General features: G+C 40.5%; 2 long non-coding RNA genes across 6 annotated transcripts; one reads left to right on the plus strand and one right to left on the minus strand.

Annotated features, from left to right (window-relative positions):
- Positions 1–1956: 1956 nt before the first annotated feature.
- LOC140850006 (uncharacterized) lies at positions 1957–6936 on the minus strand. The gene is made up of 3 exons (XR_012132616.1): positions 6802–6936; positions 5835–5926; positions 1957–3725 (listed from the first exon to the last, which is right to left on the minus strand). It is a non-coding gene; the product is annotated as an uncharacterized lncRNA (long non-coding RNA).
- A 395-nt stretch (positions 6937–7331) lies between these two features.
- LOC140850005 (uncharacterized) lies at positions 7332–9794 on the plus strand. 5 transcript variants are annotated; one of them, XR_012132612.1, is made up of 3 exons: positions 7332–7481; positions 8216–8330; positions 9449–9794. It is a non-coding gene; the product is annotated as an uncharacterized lncRNA (long non-coding RNA). The 5 variants fall into 5 exon arrangements; XR_012132614.1 differs by having other exon boundaries at positions 7347–7481; positions 8213–8330; XR_012132611.1 differs by having other exon boundaries at positions 7358–7485.
- The last annotated feature ends 842 nt before the right edge of the window (positions 9795–10636 follow it).

The following is a 10636-nucleotide window of genomic DNA, read 5'->3' on the forward strand; positions in this document are numbered from 1 at the left end:
ACAAATTTTCCCATAGAAGAGAAAGTATTTTCCAACATGTTCTATAATATAAACTTTATTAAAGAAGTCTTAAATAAAGACACTATGAAAAAGGAAAATAATGGGCCAATCTCTCTTAGGAACATAGGTGCAAAAGTCCTAAATAGAATCTGAGTAAACAGATTCCTGCAATATATTCATCATGATCAAGATGGGTTTATTTCAGGAATGAAAGGTTAGTTGACAGTTAAATAAATTAATATAATAATACACACAGACTAAAAGACAATCTCATTAGATGCCGACAAGTGTTTGATAAAATTCCTTATCCATTTAGCGAACTAAAATTTGTGGGGGGAAATTTTAATTGAATAAAATGCACTGACCCAAAACCTTCAGTAAAAATTGTACTTAACAATGAAAATTTGAAAGCTTTCCCGTTAAGATCAGGGAGAAGACAAGGAAGCCTATGATCTCACTGGATGTCCAACCTGACATAAGGCAGGAAGGGGAAAAAAGAAGTGGGAAAAAGACTGGGAAGGAGAGAGAAGCTATCCTTATTCACAGATATGACTGTCTACATAAAAAATCCCAAAGAGTTATGAGTTCACTAAGAGGGTTTAGCAAGGTCTCTGCATTTAAAGTACAATATATAAAAAACAATTACTCTTACATATACCAGCAACAAACAATTGGACAATCAAATTAAGAAAGAGACAACTTATTAAAGTATTAAAAATTGAGCAGCACCTAAGGCTAAAGCTAACAGAAATTTACAAGATTTCTATGGAAACAATAATATAAATTTACTTAGAAGCAATTAAAGAAGACCTAAATAAATGGAAAGACATAACCTGTTAATAGATTTAGACTCAATATTGTAGAACTGTCAATCTCATCTTGAGATTCAGTTATCCCAAAAGTAATTTTGTAAAACATTACATTTAAGATTTTATATTTAAGTGCTAAGGGCCAAGAAGAGCCCAGCACGCAGAAGAGATGGACAAGGCCAGGCTTGCTTCACAGGATTATTCCAAGAACCTCTATCACACTACCCATAGAACAAATTTCTGATGCGTCTGTGAAAGGCATGACTATAAACCCTTCAGAAGATAGTATCTGACAATACCAATGTAACCTCAAAGTAGGGAAGAATTTCTTTAGAAATACCATGCACTAAGCAAAAAGGAAAAGACTGATAAACTGTATTACCCTAATATCAATGGTTTTGTACATCAAAATATACCAAAAAGAAAAGCCAAGAAGTGGAAAACATATATGTAGCTCAAATAAGTGACAGAGAACTGGTGCCCAATGTATTAAGAACTCACAGAAATCAATATAAAAAGAAGATAATTCAGTAGACTTAAACAGATATCCCACAAAAGAAGAAACTCAAGTGAACAATAAACATAAATGAAGTGATTAGCAATGAAGGAAAAGCAAATTAAGAGCTCCATAAGATATCACTATAAACCCACCAGATTACCTAGAATTGAAAAGTTGGACAATATCAAGTGTGGTGAGATTATAAGACAAGGAAAACTCAACTTGCTGATGGGGTATATAAATGAAATGTATACCCACGCACCTCTACACATTTACAAAAATGTACATCGTGGCATTATTTCTAATATCACCATACTGGAAACATAATTATTAGAATAAATTATCTTGTGTATTTTTTTAATTGAGCACTTTACTATAGAATTAGAAAGAACAAATATTATAAATCTAAGAAAACCTGGTGGAAGGACTAAGTGACATTAATATTAGAAATTAATGAATTGGTTAGTATTTGTAAAAGCTGAATGGTAAGTACATCCAAAAAGGTAGACGCCTGCAAAAGCAAAGCTAGTCAAGAGGGAAAAAGAGCATATGTGGTAGGAATAAGTGAAAAAGTAGGAGTAAGAAAAAAGGTACAGTAACATAATACTTTAGGTAAATACATGATATTAAAAGGAAGCTAAATAATTTTAAAATATTTTAATTGACATCATTGAAAAAAGTAACAACTATGGAATAAACTGGAAATAATTTTTTAAATTAATAAATAATCATTCTTCCTCCCAAGCTGTTGGGCCCAGATGTCCTCATGGGGGTAGCTTGGGGTTGGGAATCAGGGTGCAGAGTATAAACAGCCCAGTATACTGTGTACTTTTACCCAATTAAATTCTATAAAGTATACAACAGCTATATGAAAGCAAAACATAAAAGCATACAATTCATTTCCATAAACATTTTGAACATTTTACATGATTCATTTATATAAACATTTTTCACATTTATATAAAGTTCAAAAATTAGAAAGACTACATATCATTTAGAAATGAGTACATAGACATTAATTGAATTTATTTGGGGGCTTTACAGTTAATTGTATGAATGTCCAACATTTTTTGAAAAGAATATATATTTCTTTTGTTTTAGTTGAAGGATTTTATATACATATATAAATGAGACATATAAATATATATGCAAATATAAATACAGTAAGCATATGTATCTGTGCACACAATGCATCAATGTTGCTAATTTGTTTAATCTGGCAGAGATTGCCATTAAAAAAATTTCCATCATTACAGATTTGTCAGTTTTATCTTTTAATTCTTTATTATTGTCTCAACATTTCCAGACCATGCAATTAGTTACATACATGTTCATGACTTAATATTTTCCATTTCTTTGGAATGTAAAAGATGCCCCACAAATGTCCTTGTTAATGCTACTCAAAGAATACTTTTGATAATTAATTTGCTACACAGTTTTTTGTTGTTTTTTAATATTTGCCTGGTACGTCCTTTTCTATCCCTTTATTTTCTATATTTTAGTTCTCTCATTTTAACTGTTTTTTTTTAATATGCTTGCTTTTAATTGTCTTAGTAATAATGGAGTGGCCAGAAAGTGATAGGTAGCTATGTGCTTGGATCGGATAAGAGGTGGTTAAATTATAATATTATCTAGTAATGTAGCCTGGACCATCAGCAAATTTCATTTTGAGGGTGTTCCCAGGAAATCTCCTCTCTGGGTCCCAAAGTATCTTCAATTAAAATCAGGATTTGTTGGGAGAAGGCAAGCTACTTTCTTTTTCTATCCTTTTCACTTATCAAAACAGATTAAAGCACCAGCTTTTTATATTAGAAAATTAATCATTTTTAGGTTAAAAATAGAACAGATGCTATCATTTATACTACTTTAAATGTAATTTCTAACTTGTGAGCATTGAGTTTTTTCCTCCATTTTCTTACTAAAAGCCTCAAGCAAAATTGTCACATTTTGTGGGCTGGTAACTTTGTAATGAAAGGGTTTACTAGCATTGGAGAAAGTGATTCAATTAGAAGAGGAGGGAAGTGGATTAAATGAGAGTTGTGACTGGATTCAGGGTGGGGCTGACTGAATTAGAATTTTGATGGTATGTATAGAGCCTAATAATCACATGATTTTCATTTAGAGATTCTTTCCTGAAAAGAAATCATCTTTCTATGTCTTAGCATATCTTCACTGCAAATCTGAATTTCGGACTAGCAGAATGTTAATTATTTTTTCCCTTTAAAATATAAAAGAGATTAAGACAGTAACTTTTTACATAAAAATGTGACTTTTTCCTGTTAAAACTCATTCATTCATTCAGTCATTCACTCATTTGAAAATCGTTGTGGGTACCTATTGGTGCCAGGCTCTGTCTCAGATGCTTGGCTTACATCACTGGGCAAAACAAAGATTCTTGCATTTGTAGAATTTATATGCTGTATGGGACAGAGAAAGAAATAATAAAACAAATTTATATAGGGTTGAATAAGGATCATGCTATACAGGATCATGGATGATATGTGCTACACAGAAAAGAAAAGTAGAACAGGTTAAGGGAGATAAGGAATGCAGGAGGGTGGGGACCAAGGTAGAAGATGGCTGAAACGTTAAACAGGCTGTCACGGTTGGTAGACCTGATTTGAACAAAGACTTGAGCAAGACAGGTAAGAGTATTCTTGGCTGTGCAAAGGCACTAAGACAGGGGCTATGTTCAGACAACACCAAGAGAGGCACAAGCAACACAGGAGGTCAACTAGATAGGGGAGAGTCTTGTAGGTTAGTATGAGTCCTTTGACTTTTACTGTAAGGGCAACGGGGAGCCAATGCCTCTCCACTGTCTGACTCTATCCCCTTTTCTCCCAATCCCATTCAATAATATTATTAATTAAAAGAATTATTGCCAGTTTGATGCTCTAATGTGGTAAATTCATTCTTAGTTTACTTTCATTTTCATAATAGGGAAGTTGAGTATCTTTTATGTTTGTTGTCTATTTGGAATTGCTGTTTCTGGATGGCTTCTTTATATTCTTTGCCTATTTTTTCACTGGGCTGTATTTGGTATGTGTACTACTATTAATAATAGTACTAGCAGTAATAAAGTTTTACATGTTATAGGCATAACAGAATTTACCTGCTAATTGAATATTTATCTTTTGACTTAATTTGGGGCATCTTCTGCCATAAAATTAAATTTTTATATAGATAAAAATTTTAAGTTATTTCTCTTGTAGCTCTTAGGTGTCCTGCCTTGATCGAAAGGTCTTTACAAACCCTAGGTTGTACAAAAAGTCTCTTAAATTTCCTTTTTAAATGTTTACAGTTTTTTTTTCTTTTGGATGTTTAATTCAACTGCACTGAAGCTGGAATTCCTACATCCTGCCATAAGAATAATCAGTTTTGCAATCACAGCTATTATATAAAACATCCTTTATACATTGATTAAAATAGTAATGTTGTCATATTAAAATGAAGGAGCATTTTTTTTTCAGTTGCCTAATGATTTATTCATTCTCTTTTGTGAAGCTTACATTGTAGGCATGTTTAGGCTAAATTTTTTTTTCTTCCTTTTCTTTTTGAAGGAGCGTTTTTTTAGGCTAAGATATACTACACCAGATCCAAAAGCTGGTGAGAATGACCTGAAGGGGATGGATTCACAGATAATTAAAGATAGGAAATACAGCAGGGCGCCAGGTGCTGGGAAAGCTGGAGGACTTGGGATCCAGAGAACAACGGAGAGGGTTTGGGGTCACCACACGTGGGAAACTGAGGGTACAGGCAGAGTCAAGGGCAGCTGGTAGATCTGCCTGGGGGGAGATAAGCAGGCCTTGTTTAAGAGCCTCTTTCCCCAGAGAAGTCAGGGCATCACCAGCTCCTGGGAAAGAGGGTCAGGAGGGAACATGGGTGGAAGAGGGGTGTGGACTTGAGCAACGGGGAATGTGGGAAGTCATATTATTTATTGCAGAGTGGCAATAAAAAATTAAGAGTATAAGAGGATTAGCAGGAGAAGTAAGGGCTCAAATAGATTTTTGTATTGATGGGTTTAAAATGAGAATTCTTGGGAGGTTATATAAGATTTTTGCGAGCAAAGGCAGCTGATAGGATGAATTTTAAGTTTTTAGTAAACTTTATTTTAGTTCCTTTTTCTAATACTTTCAAAACATTTAAGCCAAAAGCTTTGTAGTTTTATTATTTGTACTTTAAAATCAGTTACATAAACTTTTTACTTAATGCTTATTAACACTTTAATTTTCTTATTTCTTATTAATACTTTTAGACCATTAAATCAAAGCTTTAAATTTCACAAACTGATTAGATGTTGCTATTAATGAAATTACAGGAGTGGTTATTTAATCATGGTTGGTTATCAAAAGATTAGGTGGTGGGCTAGATATTAAATGAATCAGGGTCATTAATTCAGACCTGATGAAGGCCACTAGAACAAAAACCAAGGGTATTTTCTGTAATGGTGTCAGCACCTTGTCATTATTACTTCATTTGTCCACTTCATAGTTCAACAATCAGTCATTCATTCAACAAATACTTACTCAGCACCTATTATGTGCCACGCACTGTTCTATCTGCGGAGGGTACACACGTGAACAAGACACAAGGTTCCTGTTTTCCTGGAACTTATGTTCTAATACAGGAAGATAGACAATAATAAAAAATAATATTAATAATAATAACAGCTAACATTTAGCAAGTATTGTTGGCTGAGACAGTTTTAAACACTTTCAAGTATTCATTTAAATCTTACAGCATTATATGGTAGAGACTAGAATTATCTTCATTCTGTACATGAGGAAACTGAGGCACAGAAAAGGAAAAGAACCTGCCTAAGGTCACAGAGCTAGCAGAGGGCAGAGCTGGAATTTCAAACCATGAGAGTCAGGCTGTAGAGCTCTTTCTCTTAATGACTTTGCCATGCTTCCTCTCAGACAAGAAAAACGGCAGTAAACAGTGAACAGAGTAAAGTTCAGGATTGTTTAGTACTATGAAATAATAATAAAGGGTGATGCGACGGTATTTTTGTGTTGGAGGTGAAGATGTAGAGACGAGGCATGGAGGTGACATCTGAGCTGAGACCTGAAGGATGGTGATCTGTTATCGTGGGACACAGGCAGCAGAGCAAAGACAGCACAGTGGAATCTTTCCCTGTTTGTGAAACAGAAATGCCCAGCTGGCGGTAGCTAGGGCTTAGTATGTGAGAGTGATTGATGGGAAGTGAAGTCAGAGATAGTCAGGAACAAGAGCCCATGGGGCCTCTGGTCACATTAAGGAATTTGATTTTTTTTATTCTAAAATCAGTAGATTCTTATGCAGAGAAGCAACATTACCTGATTCATAACTTTTAAAGATCAGTCTCACTGCTATATTGACTTTAGGACAAAAGTGGAAGCAGGAACAGCTCCCCTCCCACTAGAACTTAGGCTTCTTTAAAAATACAACTTTTAACCAACAATACAAATACAACCTTTGCTTTGGAGACTAATATTTTTGCAGGAACGGTACCTTTATAAAGATCGTGGTTGTCCCCGTATATATATGTTCTTTCTTCAAATTCAATTAAATGAAAATACTAGTTATTCAGCCCAACTCTCTAGGCTCGCTGGGTCTAGCTCAGCAGAAACGAAGCAGGAGCCGGTGGATCAGCTGGGCGCAGTCCTTTTCTACGCTCTCTGTCGCTAGGCGGGGATGTGGACGCTCTGTCGGTAGCCGGAGATGTGGAGTCGGCTACCCGGAGCTTTCTGTCCACCAAAGAGTCTAGCAGGGAGTCGGGGAAGGAAAAGACGGACGAGACCTCCAAGGTACAGCACCGCGCTTAGAGTCCACTCTGAAGCACTGGTGTCAAAGGGCCACTCACTCTAACGCCTAGGCTCGGCCCCACCCCGTCGTCATGCCAACGTACCCCTTGGCTTCCGCGGATTGGTGGCTGCCTCCGACTATGACGTGCCTCCGACTATGACGTGATTCCGCCTATGACGTGCGTCCGACTATGACGTGCCTCCGACTATGACGTGCGTCCGAAGAGCCCGGGGTCCAAGCTGACAAGGAGTGGGGAAAGCTCAGGGCTGGGAGGGCTCCCTGACCAGGGTGGCGCAGGGGACAAGGCATCCAGACCATGACTGAGCCATTTCACTGAACACCACGGGAAAGTTGGCAGCATAATTGAGTCCTGCACCTGTGAAAATGTAGGTCCGTGTTTCAAAGCAAATAAAAAAGAATGACCATCTGAGGGAAAGATAGAAGGGAAGTAATTACAAAACATAGATCAAATAACCATCAGATAACAAGCAAGTAATAAGTATCAACACATGGAGATACAGGAAAACAATTAAGTCAATGGCTTGCGACTGCTTCCCAAACTTGTCAGTTGGACCCCTCCTTCCAGGTTACGGCCAGCGGAACGCTGCTCCATCTCTGGGACCTGCTCACTCTTCTCTCTGCCCTGTGCTTGCAGCTGCCTCAGCCCAGGCTCTTCCTTGTCCCGGAGGGAGTAGCGGCTGGCCTCTGCCACAGGCTGTGCGGGCTTAGGCGCAGTTTGTGGGTGCTAGGAGGAGACAGCACTTGCGGGTGCCGTGGGAGCTCTGAGAGCTGCAAGACTTATGCTGGGGTTGTTAGCCTTGGACAGTGTTAGTGTGAAGCCTCCAAAACCCCATGTCCAAAACCCTCACTTGAATGGAGTTGTCCCAATATTGTTACAGCTTTGCTCCTTCCACTGGCAATTTAACTGCCAGAAGGGAAGGGCCAGAGAAGGTACTGGAAGGTGAGCAATAATCTTTGTCACAACACCTACATCTGGAGTCGGTTCTGTTGGTTTCCTGTTAACCTACTGTGTGGCCTTGAGCAAGTTAGTTAACTTTTCTGGGCCTCAGTTTCCCCTCAGTAAGACAAGGGTTTCACATGATGATCTTTCTGACAGCAGGAGTCAAGCAACTCAGGAAGGTTTCTTCTCTGATCAGCGGATGAGGCCCAAAGCAGACAGAGCCCAGGAGGCAGACCACCCTGCCCCTCCTCAAAGGACTGAACAGGTGTGTGAGGTATGTCATCTGAGGTTCCCCCCAAGCTGGTCGCCACGTCATCATCCCTGCATCCCTTACTCCCTCACCGGCATCCTTCCAACCTGCAGCAGGAGGCTGCCTGCCCATGGGGGTTACTTCCCTCAGCTTCCAGTGGGGAACAAGATGCTCTGAGGCTTGGCAGTTAGAGCCCTGAGGTCCTCCCAGAACTCCTAAGCCCACTGGTCTTGGTGTAGATGAGGACAGCCGCAGAGAGGTGACGTGACATGTGTCAGCTTTCACACATGCGGGGTCGGGGCTTGGAGCAAACTACTTTGCAACTGGGCTTCACACCACCTATTCACGGTCGTTTGTGGGGGGAAATTAAGAAATGTATAACACCCAAGGATTCAAAGGGTTGGGCCGCACAGTAACAGGAGCAGGCCGGAAACTAGACTCCGGGTTTCCTGGATTTGAGACCCATATTCCTCCTACTATGATTTGTTTGTTCTGGAAAGAAATAGCACCTCCTCCTGACCTTTAGACACTACTCAATAGAGGACTTGGTGGAGTGGGGTCCTTTTTTTTTCCAGGACGGTGATATGAACTTGTCCAGGGGGAGTACTGAACTGGGGTGGAAGAGCTGGGCTCAAGTGCCAGCTCCACAATCGGGTGACAGCTGAGTGAAAGCTGGGGGCCTTAGCTGTGTGGCTTAGGGGTTGACAGTGAAATACTTGGTTGGGGGGTTCAGCTGGGTGGCTTAATGGGTAACTCAGCTGAGTGGCTTAGCTGGGTGACTGGCTGGGTGGATTATCTGAGTTGCTTAGTGGGCGACTTAGTGGATAACTTATTTGGGTGGCTTAATGGGTATCTTAGCTGAGTGGCTTAGCTGGGTGACTTGGCAGGGTAACTTGGCTGGGTGGCCTGGATGGCTGACTTAGTGGGTGACTGGCCAGGTAACTTAGTGGGTAACTGGCTGGGTGGCTTGGCAGACACTCAACCCTTCTATGCTTCCTGCTCTCACCTGTCCAACAAGGACAAGAATACCCATCTTCACTGACTTCACAGGTATGTTGTAAGGAACCATCAGGAGCATAGACATGAAAAATATTTAAAAATATAAAAATACTGGCCCAACAGAAAGATTTGTTACTATTAAGGGTTTTCCAGACTGTACTTAATGAAGACTGAAAAGATTATGGAAGTGTTTTCCTGCAATGTTCAAATACTCGGCAAGTGTAAGCATCGCTGCTGCTGTTCGATGGGTGGGACGGCGCGGAGGTGGGGACGGACGTGCTCAAGGTCAGCGGCCTGGTCTCACGGGCAGAGATCCGACTTCCTCGGGGCATTCTCCCCAGGTCCTGGGCCTGCCCCTCATCCTGTTGACGTGCTGCAGGCAGGCTCCCAGCTGGGTTTGTTTGCCTGTTGAAACCCCTTCTGTTACAATCCCACTTATCAAAACAGCTTCCATTCGTCAGAAAGGGCAACTCTGCATAATAAATTACACTGGTGTAATCAAATATTTCCATCGATTGAATTAGGTTTAATTGGTTGTCCCTAAGACCGTTCCTCTCCTTTGCAGCAGAGCTCGCTGCCCTCTGCTAACCTCCTCCTATCCTCTGTGCCAGGAGCAGCTCCTGAAGCAGCCAGACCACTGGGGAGGCCTGGCCTGAGACCCTCCAGTTCCTGACTACACAGGGTATTTGCTTGGAGCACTGGCACGGGTACCTAGATGCTCCGCTATCACAGCACTCAGAGATCCTTCCGTATTGGTGCCTACAGAGTGTTGACATATTTCCTTTTAATAGCTGAAAAGTGTGTTATTCCATGGATGTAACATACTTGATTTATCTCCACTGGCAGAACACCTTTGGGTGGGATCTCAGCTCTTCATTCACTTGGGCAAGTCATTCTATTCTTGAGGCTCAAATCACTCTTCTGCAGCAAGAAGAAGGTGAACCTGCTGTGCCTACCTGACAAGGCGGGCGCTGAGCTAGAAGAGCAGTAAGCCTGCCACAGCATCATTTCACTTAATCTTCGGAGCAACCTACCAAGCAGGAGTTATCACTGCTGGATACAGAGGAGGAGGCCGAGGCACAGAGAGTTGGATGGAATTTGCAAGGTCATGTCACGGGTAAGTGACGCAGCTGGGTCAGGCCTCAAGAGGACACATGTGGAAACAATCTGGTGTGGAAAAGCCCCATGAGACAAGGCTCGCTATGGCCATAGGGTCAAGGACCAAGCAGGTGGCATGCCTAAGGGAGCCCTGGCTGCCCACTGATCCACCTGCTGACACCTCATTCTTCCCTAGACGGAGCAGAAGCCAGGGTGACTCGGGGTTCAGTAGG

The sequence above is a fragment of the Manis javanica genome, chromosome 6 (assembly GCF_040802235.1).
Source record: "Manis javanica isolate MJ-LG chromosome 6, MJ_LKY, whole genome shotgun sequence".
Taxonomy (NCBI): Eukaryota; Metazoa; Chordata; class Mammalia; order Pholidota; family Manidae; genus Manis; species Manis javanica.